A 16983-nucleotide genomic window follows, 5' to 3' on the forward strand; every position below is an offset into this window, starting at 1 on the left:
TTCCATAAAATTGTCAATAATTCTTATAGTATTTTAAAATTTCTTTTAAGTCAGTAATAATTTTCTCCAAGTTTCTTCCCTTATTTAATCTTGATAAAGATATATGAATTTTGTTTTACTTTTTAAAGAGCAAAATTTCACTTTCATTAATTTTCTTTTCCCATTTGTACTCATTACAAACTCTTTTTGGAATTCCTGGAACTCATTTCTGAAATCAAGCATTACCCTGATATGAAAATCAGAGAAAGCCCTAACCACAAAAGAGAACTACAGGCCAAACCATAAGGTACCAGAAATTATAAATTGAGTCTAGGGATGTTCAAGGGCACCCTTGCCCTTCTCTTTGAGACCGGTTACAATGTATAAACTCCCTTCTCTTTTCTCCTTACAGGATTAAGGATAGTGACTACTATGAAGTTTACAAGGACCATATAAAACCCACTGAAGATAAGGCACATGGAGAAACTTTAGTTTCCTTTCTATGAATTCTTGTTTTGCAAGAAAGATTTGTTGTTAATAGCCCAACATAGTAGCCATTACTGTTCTTGGAAATATTCATGCCCTTTTACTCATTGTCCTTGACAGAAATGTAATCAATAAAGGCCAATATTCTGAGTATCTTGTGGCCTTTTATTCTCCACAAACAACTGGTCTTCCTAGATCCATGCTAGAACAATACTTTTGTCTCTCTCTATATTCTCAATTTTGCCACACTTTTACTTAGGAAGTTGCATTCCAATGCAGGGTTCTCTGATAGTACAGGTTTGCAGTACATATATATTATACTCTTCTCTTCTCCCTCCTCCTTCCTCTTGATTCCTTCTTCAATTTCAAAAGATTTATAAATTTATATTTTATCTTTTATTTTGCTAATTATTTATTCATTGGATCATTCATATAAGACCATCAATGCAATATTTAAGCTGTCAGATGTATTTCACTTAGTGTCATAATCCCAAATTTGTCATTTTTTATGTAAGAGTGGTATATCATTTTGGGTAAATTTCACACTTTATTTATCTATTCATTTGTTGATAGACATAGAGTTTGCTCCCAAGATTCATTTATTATGATTTGTGCTGCTATAAAAATTGAATTCATGGTTTTTTATGGAGGTCACCCAAAAGGCTCATATGGTCAAAGATGGACATATGTGGAGGCATAAGGATAATAATGGTGGCATGATATTTATCAGTGGATTAGTCTGCTAATGATCATAAAGCTAAATATCATTTTGGGACATAAATCTTGGAGGAGATGCGTCACTGGGGATATGGTTGAGAACAATGCCTCTCTCTCTCTCTCTCTCTCTCTCTCTCTCTCTCTCTCTTCCCTTGATCTCACTACCTGCTTCCCACTGCTATACAATGGCTGTTAATTTCTGCCATGCCTCTGAACCATGCTTTCATGCTTTGGAACCAGTATATCATGAACTGGAATCTTTTAAATCCCCAAAGCAATCCTGGGGAGATAGGTCAGTAGAATAAGCACTGGCAAGGGTAGGTTCCTGAGTTCAATCCCCAGGACCACCCCCGCAAAAAAAGAACTACAAAACAAAATAAATTTTTCAAAGAAATATACTGACACAGTGGATTAGGAAAAAAAGTCCAACAATATGCTATATACAAGAAACACACCTAACTCATAAACAAATAAATAGCATGAAAGTCAAAGGATGGGAAACAGTACTACACACCCCAGCACCTCAGAAAATCATCAGGGTTAGCAATACTGTTCACAGACAATCTCAAATTCAAACCAAGAATGATCAAATGAAAAAAAATATCACAATATAATGGTTAGGGGAAAAATTCAAAAGAAGAGGTAACATTTAAAATTGGGTACACACCAAACATGTGAGCATGTAACTGCATAAGATAAATCTTAGTGGATTTGAAAAATCTAATATTCAAAACCACAATCTTAACAGGAGACCTTAACACATTATTATCCCTAAAAGATTGTTAAAGCAGACAAAACATTAGCAAAGAAATAGCAGAACTGATCCAGAGCTTGGAACAAATGGATTTAGTGGACATATACAGAGTGTTCCACTCAAATAGAGCTGAATACAGACTTTTCTCAGCTGCAATTGGGTCATTTTCTAAAATAGATCACATATTAGTCCATAGTTCATGCTTAAGTATATGTAGGAAAACAAAAACTATCACATATATATTATCTGTGCACAGAGCAATGAATCTGGAAATAAATGACAAAAGAAACCAGAAAAACCCCATAAATACATGGAAATTAGAAAAGAACCTACTCAGAAACCATTGGGTTACAGTTGAAACTATCCAAAGAATTGAACAATATCTACAATTCAATGAAAATTCAAGCACAACTTATCGGAATTTATGGGATACGATGAAAGCAGTTCTCAGAGGGAAATTCATAGCTGTGAACTCACACATTAGGGAAACAGAATGGGAACAAAAAAGCTCCCTAATATTGCATGTTCAACATGAAAAAAAGGAAGGGCAAACCAAGCCAAAATCCCAAAGAAGGGAAGCAATCATAAAGATTGGAGCAGAAATTAATTCAATTGGGACGAAGAAAGCAGTTCAAAGAATTAACAAATCGAAATTCTGGTTCTTATCCAAGACCAGGTGCAGCATGGGTGAGACCCTGTTCGACCCGCTTGGGACCAACCCACCATTCTGCAGCACCCCGACACCCACCTCGCTGATTGAGTGAGAATCATTGCCACATCCTGGAGACCCTCAGATCCACTCCTAGCCCAGTCCTGGTGAGTGTGTGGGAGAGCTTCCAGCTACCCTGCGTCAGTGGGACATGCTCAGGGGCAGCATGGGTGAGACATGCTTCCACCCCCTTGGGGTCCACCCACAATACCACAGCACCTCCCCACCACTCCGCAGCAACCCGCACCCTGCCCTACTAGTGAGAATTTCTGCCACGTTCTGGGGACCCCAAGATCCAGCAGTAGAAAAGGCCATGTGAGTGTGTGGGAGAGCTTCCTCTCAAAACTATTCTACCTTGTTGCATCCAGACTAAGCTCAGGCCTGGCATGCTGGCCTGGGGTGAAACCTCCCAGTTGCAATCCAGGCAGAGAGAGTAGGGGGACAGAACCACCCAGCTAGGCCAGGAGCAAAACATCTTGCCAGAAGGGCACAACAGGATCACTCCCAAGGGCGGCAGCAGGAAAGAGCTAAGCATAGCAGCCAGACAATTGCCAGGCACAGCTGCATAAATCCAAACTTTGTAAATCTGTACTGTAATTTCAGTAGGTGTTAAGATTATAACTGCACCAAAGCTCTACAACCAAGGTCAGAAGACAGTGTTACACAAAATGACAACACAAGGAGCAAAATGCAAAGTCAGAACCCAAGTCCACCCTTAAAATGTGCAGAGAACACTAACACAGAAAAATTGAGTATCACACAGCTGAAATCAATGAATCAACAGTTTCTGGAATAAAGATACAACTGTAAGAAGGTATAGAGGAACTCAGATTAGAAATGAAAGAAGAAATCCCTGAATTAATGACATCAGAAGTAAAAAGAATGAAATGCAGAAATATATAGAGGAAACCCAAACTACACAAAACAACTACAGAGGACAATAGGTTAGGTGAAATGTATGAATTAATAATGTCAATAGTAAATAAGCAACAGCAGAAAGTTTTAGAGGAGCCAAAAGCAGAATTATGTCCTGAAATTTAAAAAAAAAAAAAAAAGAATACGTTGAATGTATCGCATCTGAATTGAAGAATCCACTGCAGAAAAATAGGGAGGAAACCCAAACTAAAAAAAGCACTGCAGTAAAAGAAATAATAACTGCTTCTAAAGAAGACATCAATAAATAATAGAGATTAAAAAATGACAGAATCCTTGAATGAGCAATAAAGGAAAGAAATAGACCACAAGAAGCAGAGTAAAAGACATATACAGGAATTGAAAAGCTCAGTAACAAGCTTGAAAAATCATTTGAGTGAAAGTGAAGACAGTTTCCGATCTTGAAGATGCTGGTGCACCTAGTGAAAAGGTAAGAAAAGATCTCTTAAAAACAACAAGATGCAGGAAAAAATAACACATCAATTGCAAGATGATGAAAAGATGAACAATGTGAGACTAATAGATATCAATGAGAAATAAGGAGTCAATACAAATGACATTAAAAAAATATGGGCAGAAGTAATAGCAGAAAACTTCCCAAATATGAGGAAACAATCTGGCATTAAGATAACCAAAGCATACAGAACACCAAGTAACCTAAACCCAATTACAAACACACAAAGACATAAAATTGTCAAGATCCCAGAAATTCAGCTCAAGAATAATATATTGATAGACACTTCAGAAAAGAATCAGATCATATTCAAAAGAAAATCCAACAGAATTAAGGCAGAATTCTCTTCACAAAACATGAAGGCAAGAACAGCATGGAGCAGAGTACTTAAAGTCCTCCATGAAAACAAATTCCAGCCCAGATTACTATACCCAGAAATACTCTCTTTCACGTTTGATGGAGAAGTGAAATACTTCCATGACAAAGAACAACTAAAGAATTTCATGATGACAATGTCAACCATACACAGGCTCCTTAAAGATTTTTAGAGATGGACCAAAATGATCAGAACTCCACAAAAGAGACAAGAAGCAACAAAAAAATAGGGCAAAGAATTAAACACAGGTTGAAAAAGTAGTAAAACCACAACAGCTAAATAACAAGTCAATCACAAGTCAATACAGCATAATTATAACCATCAATTACATTGACTCAATTCAGCAATTAAGAGAAATAGACTGTCACAGTGGATTAGGCAACAAAATCTAACTATATGCTGTGTACAAGAAACATATTTCACTCATAAAGACATTCATAGGATGAAAGACAATGGATGGAAAAAAAAATACTACACAACCCAAAACCTCAGAAAAAAGCTGAGGTAAAAATGCTTTTCTCAGACAGTCTCAACTTCAAACCAAGAAAGATCATGTGAAATAAAGAAGGCCACTATATACTGGTTAGGGGAAAAATTCAAGAGGAAGAGGTAACACTCATAAATATGTATGCACCAAACATGGGAGCACCCAACTAAATAAAGAAAATGTTAATAAACATGAAAAATCTAATATCCAATAAATTCTTAACAAGCGACCTTAATACCCCCATATCACAAAAACGTAGGTCAACCAGAGAAAAAATTAGCAAAGAAATAATAGAACTGATCCAGAGCTTGAAACAGATGAATATGGTGGATATATACAGAGTGTTCCATATAAACACAGCTGAATACACATGGGTCATTTTCTAAAACAGATCACATACTCTTCCATAGGCCATGCTTAAGTATATGCAAGAGAATAGAAATTATCCCATGAAGAGTATCTGACCACAGCCACAAGGAATTTGGAAATAAATGACAAAAGAAACCAGAAAAAAACCCAAATACATCGAAATCAAACAACAACATGTTCAGCAACCAAAGGGTCAGAGATGAAATTAAACAACAAATTCAACAATATCTACAATTCAATGAAAATTCAAGCACAACTTATCGTAACTTATGGGATAAGATGAAAGCAGTTGTCAGAGGGAAATTCATAGCTTTGAACTCACAAATTAGGAAAACAGAACGGGAACAAATGAACACCCTAATGATGCACATCTAGCTACTGGAAAAGGAAGATCAAACCAAACCCAGAGCCCCAAAACGGGAAGAAATCATATAGATTAGAGCAGAATATAATTCAATTGAAATGAAAAAAACAGTTCAAAGAATGAAGGAAACAAAAAGCTGGTTCTTTTAAAGATTAAATAAAATCGATAAGCCCCTCGCTAATCTCATCAAAAAGAGGAAAGAAAAAACTCAAACAAAAGCAATAAGAAATGAAAATGGGGTAATTAGCACAGACCCAGTGGAAATTCAGGAGATTATCAATAGCTACTTTGAGAATCATTACTCTCCCAGATAGAAGACACAGACCAAATGGGCAGATTCCTAGAATATTCCACATTACTAAATCTGAGTCGGCAAGATATATCCACTTTGAATAGCCCAGTAACAGCCAATGAAATGCGAGATGTAATTACAAACCTACAAAGGAGCAGGTCCAGATGGATACACAGCTGAATTCTACAAGAAATTCGCAGAAGATTTAGTCCCTATACTCCTCAAAATCTTCCAAGAAATTGAAAAGGAAGTAATCCACCCAAAATAATTCCTGGAGGCAGATATTATACTAAAAACAAAGCCACATAAAGATGCGCTAAAAAAGAGAAATACAAGCCAATCTCCCTCATGAACATAGATGCAAAAATCCTGAATAAAATTCTACCAAGTAGAATACAGTAAAATATCAAAAAGAATATACACCAGGACCTGGTATGATTCATCCCAGGGATGCAAGGATGGTTCACTATTTGAAAATATATAAATGAAATACACTATATCAGTAGAATGAAACTGAAAAATGACATGATCATCTCAATTGATGCAGAAAAGGCTTTTGCCAAAGTCCGATACTCATTCATGTCCAAAGTCCTACAGAAAATTTGAATAGATGGACTCTACTTCAATCTGATAAAGCCATTTATGAAAACTCAAAGGCTAATATAATTCTAAAAGGAGAAAACATGATATCTTCTACTCTTAGATCTGGTACAAGACAAGGATGTTTTCTTCCTCCATTTCTATTCAATATAGTTCTGGAATCATTAGGTAGGCCCATTAGATAAGAGAAAGGAGTAAAAGGAATAAGAATAGGTAAAGAATAAGAAAATTAATATTAAATGCAGATGACATGATACTTTACTTGGAAGAACTAAAAAAACTCCACCAAGATGCTACTATAATTCATACAGAAATTCAGTAGCACAGCAGGATAAAAAGTGAATACCCAAAAGTCAATAGCATTCCTCTACACAGATAACAAACACACTGTGTGGGAAATTATGCATACAATACCTTTCACAATAGCACCAAGGAAAATGAAATACCTTGGAATTAATGTAACTAAAGAAGTCAAATATCTTTTCAAGGAAAATTTCAGTACTCTTAGAAAAGAGATCATAGAGGACTTCAAAAAATGGAAAGATATTCCATGCTCCTGGAAAGGAAGAAACAACATTGTGAAGATGGACATATTCCGAAAATTGTTGTACAGATTTAATGCAATCCCTATTAAACTAACACCAACATACCTCACAGAAATAGAGAAATCTTTCATTAATTTATTTGGAAACAAAAAAGAACTAGAATAGAAAGGCAATCCTGGGCAGTAAAGAAAAGGCAAGAAGCATTACAATTCCTGACTTGAAATTATAGTCCAAGCATAGTGTGATAAAATCAGCATGGTACTGGCAACAAAACAGACCTGAGGATCAATGGAATAGATTAGAAGACGCTGAAGCTCCTTGGAACAACCTCAGCCACCTTATTTTTGACAAAGGGGCCAGACATATTCACTGGAAGAAAGATAGCCTCTCTAACAAATGCTGCTGGAAAAACTGCCTTTCTGTATGCTGAAAACTAAAACTTGACTCAGGCGTATCACTATGCTCTAAGCTAAAGTCAAAATGGATTAAATATCTAAACATTAAAACATAAACACTAAATCTCCGGGAAGAGAAACTAGGAGAAATGCTTGAAGACATAGGGGTAGGCAAAGAGTTCATGAACAACAATCAAATCACATGGCAAACAGTTGAACGAATTGACTGGGACCTGCTTTTATTGAGAAGTTTGCACGTCAAAAGAAATTGCCAACAAAGTGAAAAGACAACCCACAGATTTGGAGAAAATCATGACAACTAAGTACTCAGACAAAGGTCTGCTCTCTAGAATTTATAATAACTAAAAAACACTAGGCCTCCAAAATTTAAAGAACCAATCCAGAAATGGGCATCCGAGATGAACACACACTTCTGAGAGGAAGAAATTAAAGAAGAGAATAAATATAAGAAAAAATGCTCCACATCACTAGCCATCCTCGAAATGCAAATTAAAATAACATTGAGATATCATCTCACCCCAGAAAGGATGGCTATCATGAAGAAATCACCCAACAACAAATGTTGGAGAGGCTGTGGGGAAATAGGAACCCTTCTCCACTGCTGGTGGGAATATAGACTGGTGCAACCATTATGGAAATCAGTGTAGACAATTCTTAGAAAAGTTAGACTGGAAATCCCATTTACATGAGGTATTCCTCTACTGGGAATTTTCCCAGAGGATCTGAAATCATCATATCATAGTGATATATGTGTGTCTATGTTTATAGCAGCACAATTTGTGAGAGTCAAATCTTGGAAACAATCAAGATGCCCATCATCTGAGGAATGGTTGAAAAATATGTGGTATTTTTACACAATGTAGTATTATTCAGCTATTAATAATGATAAAGTGGAAGTCTTTATATTGAAGTGGATGCCACTTGAACATATACTCATAACTGAAATAAACCAGACATACATGCATAAATACCGCATAGTTTCCCTTCTATAGGAACTCAAAAGTAGAATCAAATGGAAAGGTATAATACAAGTAAAAGGAAAGCAGGATCTCAAGGACTAACTAACAAAGAGAGGGAAAGAAAAAGAGCTAGAAAACATGAATAAGTCAAGCCATACAGTTATATGTAGAAGATTGGCAAGGCAATGATCCTGAGAATCTTCAGAAGATTTTTTAATCTAGCAGTAAAATGGAAAGATTCTCATCTTGAATAATTATATATAGTGGTACCTGTGAACTAAGCAACTGCACTGTAGGTGGTAATTTGTAATAGTTGTTTCATGCTTGGAGTGCCTGTCATTCTGGTCTTTTGAATATGGGCTGCTTGTCAGGACATGACAGTTGCTGCTATGGTGTCTCTCAGGTAGATGGTTGTTCAAGAAGGAGGTGGTGAATGAAAACAAGAAACAGGAGAAGGAATAATGTGGGACAGTCTTGCTTCAAGGTTGTATATGGTGAGATTTTTGGACTTATGTGTAAACATAAGAAGGATATAATTCTTTATGCCTATTTTTAAAATGTATTCTGATGTTTAAATGTTTTTTTATCATATTCTGTAGGGACTTAAAGTTCAACTTATGAAAACTTGCTGAAAAATACCTATTCCATATTATGCCTAGGATGTTTGATATGCAGACATATACTGAGGTTAAGCTTAATATCCTAAGTTGTATGGTCATAACAATAAGCTTGTCTTCTTGATGGTTAACAACCTAAGTTTGCAGACCAAATTAGAGAAAAAGGAGGGCTGCAAGGAAAGCCAACATTTTGGACCTAGCCTTCTAAGGTCAATTAAGACTCAGGACATATGAGAAATTGTATTGTAACGTCATATAACTCGGTAGTGTCCCAAATTTTCTAATTAAGGAGATTATGGAGCCAAAGAGGAAAGTGAATGATGATGTAGAGAGTGCCTAAGGAGAGTCACATGGAGAGAAAACATTCTCTCAGGCTTTCACAGGAAGCACATTGGCCAAGCAATGGCCATGACTCATCCACATGGCTGACAATGACAAAGGTTCAACAATCTGAAGTACAGGATCTCAGGATAAATCCTCAGGGGATTTCACTGACCTTATCAGACCCAAAAGATACAACTCTTGTTGCACAGGTCCTGCTTTATCTTGGTCTTAACCATCCAGCAGAAATGTATAAAAACGAATTACAAGAAGTAAAGCCATTCTGTTATGTTGAGCTATAGGGGACTCAGGTCAAGAATTTCTGACATTGCCAGTCAAGTGGAAGACCCAAGACTATTGTGGGATACGAGACTCTTTCAGAATATTTTAGTGAATTTACAAACTTATAATATTCCAATAATGGAACTTAATTTTAAAAAAAGGGCAAAGAGATGAATGTCCCTTTTGTATCTGTGTATTCAAAGTGGTTAGGATAGATATATAGTTACATTCTCCTAATGAATAGAGCGATTTGTTCTAATGGTGTTTGTAAATAGGATATCAAATCAACATCTGGTACAGCAATTTATGACTAGAAAGAATGTATGCAATGTGTGAATTATTGAAACTGTCCTACCAATTTGATTTGAAACTGTCTCATTGCTATTTTTTATCAATAAAATTATGGGAACATAAATAAATAAAGATAATACAAATTAGTAATAAAAATAAAAAATTATAAATGATTAAAAAAAAGAAGTAAAGCCATGGTGTTATGTTGAGCTATAGGGGACTCAGGTCACCAATTTTTGACATTGCCAATGAAGCAGAAGACCCAATACTATTATGGGCTACTGGACTCTTTTAGAATATTTTTGCTGAGTTAACACACCTATAATATTCAAATAACGGAACTTAACAAAACAGGGGGATACAGATAAAAGTCCATTTTTTATCTCAGTATTCAAAATTGTTAGGATAGATATATAGTTACATTCTCTTAATGAATAGAGGGACTTGTGCTAATAGTGTTGTAAATAGGATATCAAGTCTGCATCTTGTACAACAAATAACCACTGGGAACAGAGTATACAATGTGTTAATTGTTAAAAATATTCTGCCAATTTGATTTGAAACCTTCTCAGTGCTATTTGTTTCTCAATAAAATTATGGGAAGACAGCTGCTTTTTTGACAGATTAAATAAAATGAATAAGCTCCTTCCTAACCTTATGAAAACGGAGGAATGAAAAAAATTCAAATATAAACAATACGAAGTGAAAAGTGTGTACTTATCACAGACCCAGTGGAAATTCAGCAGATTATCAAGAGCTAATTTGAGAGTTTTTACTCTCACAGGTTAGAGGACACAGAAATAATTACAGATTCTTAATAAGGTACAAATTAGCAAAACTGAATCAAGAAGATCTAAGAACACTTAATAACCCAATATCAGCCAATGAAATAAAAAATGTCAATAAAAAAAACTACTGTCAAAGAAAAGTGCAGGTCCTGATGCATTCACAGCTAAATTCTACAAGAAATTTACAGAAGTATATAATCCCTATACTCCTCAAACTCCTCAATGAAATGGAAAGGAAAGAAATCCTCCCAAAATCATTCCTGGATGCAAGTATTATACTGATACCAAACCAGCGAAAGACACATCTAGAAAAGACAACTACAGGCCAATATCTCTCATGAACATAGATGCCAAAATCCTCAATAAAATCCTACCAAATAGAACACAGTAAAACATCAACAAGAATATACACCATGACCAGGTGGGATTCATCCCAGGCATGCAAGGATGTTTCAATATTCGAAAATCTATAAATGTAATACACTATATTGTCCCAAACCAGTGGGTCAGTCAATGAAGGCCACCTGGGAGAGGAACGAGGAACTGAAGAGGATACAAAGGACAGGAGATGCAAAGAACGGAGACAAGACAGGATTCTGATCAAGTCTCAGTTTATTCAGGGGAGGTACTGGGCATATATAGGGAGTGTAGGAATGAGGAAGTCTCGGCTGTAGGGCTCAGCAGGTATCTAGGCAATGGGGGAAGGTGTAACCCCTGGGGCATAGCACGTGATTCACGGGGAATAGGCAAGGTGGGAAGGACCATAAACTTAGCTCAGCAGGGGAATAGAAACTTAAGAATAATAGGTTTCAGAGGCAACAACGATGGCAGAAGTGGTGGCGGCACAGCAGAGAAGCAGAAATGGGGGAAGGAAAGCCTTTATTGACTCTAAACACATGGAGAGGACTGAGGGCAGGGAGATGGGCAGATCCTCTGACCTGAGACAAGGAGGAGCCTGAGACTTTATGGACATCTGCCAGGGGCGGAGTTTGAGGGGCAGGTTTAGTGACATATAAGGAGCTGATTGGAGGCTCCCTTGTGTGGGCAGGAAAGGTCACAGGAAGTTGTACCCAGGGCTGGAGTGGGGAAGGAGGAGGAAGTGGTCATTGGGTAGATAAGCTGTTGCTTTAAGGACTTCAGCCATATCAGAAGACCACCATAATTTAGCAATTCTTACTAGTGCCATAACCTATCATTCCCATCTTTTGGTTGTTATAGGGGGGGCGACATGTCTCTTAGACTGCTTCCTGCTGAACTGGGGCTTCATCTTGGGGGTGAGGGGAGTTGACAGGATGATGCTTCACACCCATGTTGAAGTTAGTGCCAGTAGTCTCAGCTAGGACTAGAAGTTTGTCATTAGTGATGGCTTGCAATGGAGACTGAAGAAACCTTGAAGAAAGTTTAAAAATACAGCACATTATGAGTACATGTCATTATAATTAAAGGGCACAGGAGGGGAAGCAAGAGTGGGTTCTAAAGTCTGTCATTTTACCATGACCATGTTGAAGAGGAGGAGTATTGATCTTTAGCTTTTTGACATCAATGTGAGGAAAGGGGGTCAGGGCCATTGATAGTAGTGTAACACAACTGTATTTTGTTAGTCAACTTTTTGTCTCTTATGTGTTTGTGTGGAGACATGGAGTCTATCTACCAACTGTATTGTCTATAGTTGTTTAGAAAGGTAGGCTACTGCCTAAAAAGATGGTCTCTTTTCATGTTATAAAATGCTCACTGTATTGTGACCTTGAAAAGAAGTACATAGGGTAAAGGGCTGAGTTGGTTTGGGTAAAGAGAGCTGGGACCCTTGGAAGGGCTTCTTGTAGTTTGCAAAAGGAGATATATATATAAAAGCAGTCAGGTATAGGGGTTCTCACAAGGAACCTTTTGATACCATATTTAGGGGCTCCGCTAGGGAGGCAAAATTGGGAACCCGGAGATGAAAGAAAATGGCTAAACCAAGGAAGGATAAAACCTGTTATTTTGTGGTGAGCAGTGATTGTATGAGTAGTCGGAGTGAGGGTCTTAGATACTTGACTTTTGGTGAAGCTATCTGAGCTTTGGAGGGAGAGACTGTATAAGCTGGTCCTGACAAATTGAGAAAAGTAGCTGTTTGTCTTAGGGCCAGGACATGAGAGGGGGAGCAAAGAAGAGGTCATCAACATATTGAAGGAGTGGCTGGGCTAGAGATCAAGGGTCTCAAGATCAGCAGCAACGGCTTGGCTAAAGAATTGAGGACTATCTCTGAACCTTTGAGGTAGGACTCTCCATGTGAGCTGTTGAGATCGGAGTGTCTGGATCAGTCTATGTGATGGCAAAAATGTCATTGGATTTGAGTACAGGAAGAATGAGGTTATTATATAGCAAGTGGATACTTTTAAGAAAACTATTGGTAAGGAGGTGGAGAATGATGGGTTTGAGTCTCTTGGTGTTTGGGGGCTATTGGGTATTGGGGAATGAATGAAACACTGTGGGATCACTGAGGCACACTAGTCTAGGAATAGCATGTGTGGCATGAGTGGGACTGGGAAGTGTCTCAGAGCATATGTTTGGCAAGGAAAGAGGGAGGGAGAAGCTAGCTGTACATTGAGGTTGGGTTTGTAGGATGTACACTGTGGAGGGAGAGGTGAGAGAGTAGTGGAGTTTTTGGAGGAGGTCTCTCCCCATGAGAGGTATAGGACATGTTGGGATCACAAGGAAATTAAGAGTGAAGAACAGGGTCTGAAGTTAGCACAGAATGGGCCTGTCTGAAGGGGTCATGTAGGTCAGCCATCAACACCCACTATGGAGACTAGAGCTTATATAAAGATTTTAGAACTCAGAAAGAACGCTATATATGGTCTTCATGTCAGCAAGAAAATATTTTTTTTTTAACCTGAGATATCCAGTGAGACTCGGGACTCGACAAAATTGCCTCGATGTGGGCCACAGAATCCAAGCTCTGTTGTTGCTCTTCAATGGCAAGACAAAGCAGCTCAAGTATATGGATCTGGCCATAGTGAGGTTTCCTGTGAGGGCAGGGAATTGGATGACTTATCCGCTCTCTGGTGGACAGGGCAGTTGTATTTAATGTGACCCTCAGGCTTATAGATGTCTTCGTGATGGCTGCAAGTTGAGGCAGGCTCATTCCCAGGGTCCTTCTTTACCACACTTGGCTTGGGTGGCAGCATTGCTTAGGCTCAGCATTACCTTGTCAAGTTCCTGCTTTGATGGGAGTCCCAAGTGTTGCAGCAAAAATTTGGCAGTATATATAGTTAATTTTGATCTCTATTATTGAAGACACAGAAAGTTAGACTAAGTACATTTTCCTGTGGCGTTCGAGGACCGAGATTTGTCTTTTTAGTTTGGCATAAACATCAGGAACAGATAGGAATATAAAATAGGAAATAATAGTAATTGGTGCCTTAAAGAGAATCTGGGTCTACATCAGTATACTTAGCTTGGAGCAATACACTTGATTATTAGAATTTATCTGAGTATCAAGAACCTTGCAACATAAAGTGTAACCAGAGAACTATTATTTCTTATCAACCATGGACATTTTAGCAGTTAAATCCCTGTAGGATGCTAATGGACAACAGTTATATAATTTTGTAGAGATCTTTTGGCATCAATAGTCATATATAGCAGTATAGCATAACAGTCATGAAATCCCCATTTTGTTTTTGCATTTTTAAATGTACATAGGATACATATTATACAAGTTTTAGTTATAAAATTATTTGACTGATGACCTCATGTTGGCTTGACAGGAACCTGCATCTCTAAATATAACAACACATATATAGGACATAAATCACATAAATTTTAGTTAGAAAATTATCATTTGGCTGATGACCTCATGTTGGCTTGACAGGAACCTCTTATTATAAAAACCCAGGGCATAAGAGAAAGGCATATGCTTACATCTAAAAGAAAATTTATATTGCAGCATACAGTACTTTAGAAGGCATGAATTTACTTAATACATTAAGCATCTTTTATGAGAAAACCTTATTTTAATTACTGAAAAAACTTTGTCTTTTAATCTATGACCAAATTATTGGGGGCTCTCTATTGAGCAACAAAGGTTGGCCACCCTCTATTCATCAATCAAGAGTTTTGTCCAACAATGTTTCCCATTTTAATGGTTTTTATGTAATTATAAATTAATTTTGATATCACCTAGACTAGCTGGTAACTCAAGAGAAAGCATACTTTGAAGTTTATATTTTAGAGTTCAAATAAAAAGGAACAGCTGTTTATAGAATGACATAAAAACAAACAAGTACATGTAGGACACAGAGACATCTTTATAAAATGAGAGTGCACTCAAATATTTCTGGCCAGGTTAAAATATGATGACCTTTTTAAATTTGTAATTATGAGAGACTAGTCAGAACTTTTGTAAGTCCATTTATAGAGATCTCTTGTAAGAATTTGAAAAACACAAAAACCTCTTATTTATAGTTACTATATACCAAGGAGAGGCCGCAAGATGGACTGGCCCATCATGTGATGAGCCACTAAAATGTGTTGCTCTGACATCACAAGAGGAGTGACTGTAACATGGTAGCAGCTAACCATATGGCCCAGAAAATGGCGGTGACCCATCATGTAGCTGACCAGGCAGTGCTCTAATGTCACAGGAGTGAACTTACAGAGGTTGATGGCCACACCACATGTAAGATGGTGGTGGCTTGTCATGTGATGTGGTGCCTTAAGCCCGTGCCCTGACATCACAGGAGGAGCGACCCTATGGTGTCTGTAGATGGCCACATGGCACAAAAAAGGTGGTGGCTCGTCATGTGACAGAGCCCTGCGAGTGGGTGCTCTGATCTCATAGGAGGTGCGACCACACAATGGCGGCAGGTAGCCACATGGCCCACAAGATGGTGGTGGCTGGCCACAGGGAGCACTGGGAGGAGGATGAGACATGGGGGGTGGATGTGAACCACTGGAGGAGAAAAGGTGGAAGGTAAAAACGCTGGCGCCTGAGGTTTTAGTGTGGAGGAGGAGAGAGAGAGGCAGCAGAATCCACAAGGGAACAGGAGGCAGAAGCAGAGGGCAGAGATGTTGCTTCAGAGGGTGGAGTAAGTAGAGATGCAGCCAGAAGAGACTGACAAGACAGAGTTTCGAGCAGAGGGGTGGAGAGGGTAGTACCAGAAGATACGTCGGGACAGCAGAGGGAAGGTGGGAGGGACATGTTTTAGAGCCAACAAAGGCTTTTAAGGGATTGCTAGCCATTTGCCGTTGCTATAATAGAATTGAAAAATTAGTCTTTTGGGTTTGGGATAGCCTTCTAATTTGAGGGCGCTGAGGCTCTTTACGAGACAACCCAGCATCGTGTGCTTTGGAGGATGGGAAGAACGTTTCCCATGGTGGCCGAATTAACTTGAACCAAAGATTAGCGCAGGGGCTGGTGAGATGGCTCACTGGTCTAGAGCATCTACTTAGAACAAGCTTAGCAAAGCACAGGGACCATGGTTCAATCCCCCACCACCCCAAACCAGCCAGCCCCGCCCCCTGGTGGGCTGCGCTGGCCACACACACACACACACACACACACACACACACACACACACACAAATAAATAAATAAATAAATAAATAAATAAATAAATAAAAATTAAAAAAAAAAGGTTAGGGCAAAAGCCCGACATCACTTCCCACTAAAAAGCCATCACTTTTTAGCCTGGAGTGAGTATGAGAGAGAGAAGGCCAACACCCACTTTATCAGTCATCACTAGAAAAAGTGGGGAGCCGGGGACCAGATGGCCAAGGAAGATAGGGGGAGTCCCGACGTGAGCTCACGATTCTTGAGACGAGATGAGAGGAAAGACAAGCAAGACCACTGTAATTTTGGGCTCATGAGTGAGGTTGGCCGGTATGGATGCGAGCTAGCAATGGCAGGCGGCAGAGGCGAAAGCAGAAGTAGGAGGCGGTTCAGTGAGGGAGCTCAAAACCGGGGCAGGGGATGTCCTGGGAGCCACACCACTCACCGTTCCAGGTCACTGCACCAAAAATGATAGGTTTCAGAGGCAACAGCAATGGCAGAAGTGGTGGCGGCGCAGCAGAGAAGCAGAAATGGGGGAAGGAAAGCCTTTATTGACTCTAAATACATGGAGAGGACTGAGGGCAGGGAGATGGGCAGATCCTCTGACCTGAGACAGGGAGCCTGAGACTGTATGAACATCTGCCAGGGGCAGAGATTGAGGGGTGGGTTTAATGACATATAAGGAGCTGATTGGAGGCTCCCTTGTGTGGGC

This window comes from Octodon degus, unplaced genomic scaffold, assembly GCF_000260255.1.
Source record: "Octodon degus isolate 3935 unplaced genomic scaffold, OctDeg1.0 scaffold00309, whole genome shotgun sequence".
Taxonomy (NCBI): Eukaryota; Metazoa; Chordata; class Mammalia; order Rodentia; family Octodontidae; genus Octodon; species Octodon degus.